Source organism: Terrapene carolina, unplaced genomic scaffold (assembly GCF_002925995.2).
Source record: "Terrapene carolina triunguis isolate 2854851 unplaced genomic scaffold, T_m_triunguis-2.0 Scaffold51575, whole genome shotgun sequence".
NCBI classification, from domain to species: domain Eukaryota; kingdom Metazoa; phylum Chordata; order Testudines; family Emydidae; genus Terrapene; species Terrapene triunguis.
The window spans coordinates 6745-8780 of NW_020715926.1; the positions used below are offsets into that span (position 1 = coordinate 6745).

The 2036-nt window shown below is 51.0% G+C and overlaps 1 long non-coding RNA gene across 2 annotated transcripts; it reads left to right on the forward strand.

Annotated features, from left to right (window-relative positions):
• The first annotated feature begins 356 nt into the window (after positions 1-356).
• Positions 357-2030, forward strand: LOC113405911. 2 transcript variants are annotated; one of them, XR_003369581.1, is made up of 3 exons: positions 357-384; positions 980-1093; positions 1437-2030. It is a non-coding gene; the product is annotated as an uncharacterized LOC113405911 (long non-coding RNA). The 2 variants fall into 2 exon arrangements; XR_003369582.1 differs by having other exon boundaries at positions 1440-2030.
• Positions 2031-2036: the final 6 nt, after the last annotated feature.

Sequence of the window (2036 nt, forward strand, 5' to 3'; positions counted from 1 at the left end):
TCAGCCTGTGGCTGGCAGGCATGTGGGAAATGAGAAGACCCTGCCCTGCTCCATCTGCTGGGGGGCCAAGGAGCTCTCACCTTCTCCACACCCCATGAAGACTCCTGGTGCTCTGAGCAGAGTGAGAGAGGAATTCTGCTACTCTGGTCCTCCCAGAGCTTCCGAGATGATTTTATTTTTTCTTTCTTCCTTTCCCGTGACTAGTGGGATTGTGGCTGGGGCAGCAGGCGCTGAGTGGGGGACTCTTGTTGTTTCAGATGCCGGTGACCTTCGAGGATGTGGCTGTGTATTTCACCCAGGGGCAGGGGGCTCTGCTGGACCCCGCTCAGAGGGCCCTCTACAGGGACGTCATGCAGGAGAACTACGAGACGGTGACCTCGCTGGGTAAGGGATTCCCATCCCCTCAGTTATTAGAAAGTGTAGGGCCTGCATTGCTGCATCTGGTCAGGTTCTTCCCTGGTCAGTTAGATTGAAGGGGAATGGGTTCTATAATCCACAGCTGCCGTGTGAGAGAGACGTGCATCTCCATACCCTCACCAATGGGATACGGGTGTCAAACCTAATGGACGTGCTAAACCATCCCCACCCCTCCAGCTTTCAAGCGGGAGAAGCCATGTATTGTCTATATTGTTTCTCATTCACACTGAGAATCCCTTTTCACCTGCCTCCTTGGGAATTACTCCAGCAATAGGGAGGGCTCTGCAGGTTTAGAAATAGGCAGGGGTTTAACTCTAGAGCTGTGTGTGCATCAGCAAAGCCCTCAAAGTGCACAGATCCTGGGAACTGCTAGTGAGGGCGTAACAATTCTCCCCACCTCCCCAGACGTCTCCCTACTTCAAGGGGGCTCAGTGACCATGTTCCCGTCCTCTTGGATTCCAGATTCTCCCAGCACAGCACCGGGACATGGAATGCCCTTTATGAAAGACACTTTCTTGATACTCCATTTACCCTCATCTGGTCTGATTTCACTCCTGCGCAGGATTTCCCATTCCCAAACCTGAGCTGATCGCCCGACTGGAACGAGGGGAAGAGCCTTGGGTGCCCAATCTCCAGGCCTCGGAGGAAAGAGAGATCTCGAGAGGCACCCGCACAGGTGAGGACTGACATTGAAACCATCTGGCTAATGAAGGAAAAAGTTGAGAATCCCCAAATTGTGGTATGAGTAAAAGCCCTCAGTTCTTCCTCATCTCACCGAACAGAGCTGTAGTCAGCAGAACAGAGCTGTAGTCAGTAGATATCACTCACAGCTTTCCACCCGTCCTGTTAGCTGCAGGAGTTTCCTTCCCATCTTTCCATCCCTCTGAGTGTTTGGGTGGGAAGTGGAGGCAGAATCCAATTACTCAGTCTTCACAGTATTAGCATGTTGGGTTTTCGCTCTGTGCTATTCCTCTTTCTCCCCAGCACAATGACTCCTGTCTGGATTGTCTCTCTCCCAGCAGATGATGACAGAGTGAGTGAGAAGGAGGAGGGGAATCATCATGAGCATGTTCCTGGGGAAATGGAACCACAGGGGACCTTTGTGCGAAGAGCTGAAGGGAATTTTTTCCAGTGCTTGGAAGAGGGAGACGCCTGGGGAAATAGGCACAGGTCAGAGAGGCTGCTGGGAAAACACCCAAAGAAGAAAGTGGATGAATCCATTCAATGTTGGGCAGGAGACAAGGATCCCACAGCCCAGCAGACAAATCCCAAGGAAGAAAAACCCTATCCATGCCTCGAATGTGGGAAAGGATTCATTTTGAGATCACACCTTGTGACACATCAGACACTCCATACTGGTCAGAAACCCCTTCAATGCTTGGACTGTGGAGAAAGCTTCAATAACCGCTCAGACCTCAATAACCATGGGAGAGGCCACTCGGGAGAGAAACCCTATCAGTCCCTTGAGTGCAGGAAATGTTTGAATTGGAAGTCAGCACTAATTACACACCAGATAAGCCAAATACGAGAGAGACCCCATAAATGCTTAGACTGTGGAAAAAGTTTCATACAGAGGTCAGACCTTGTTAAACATCAGGCAATCCACACAGGAGAGAGAC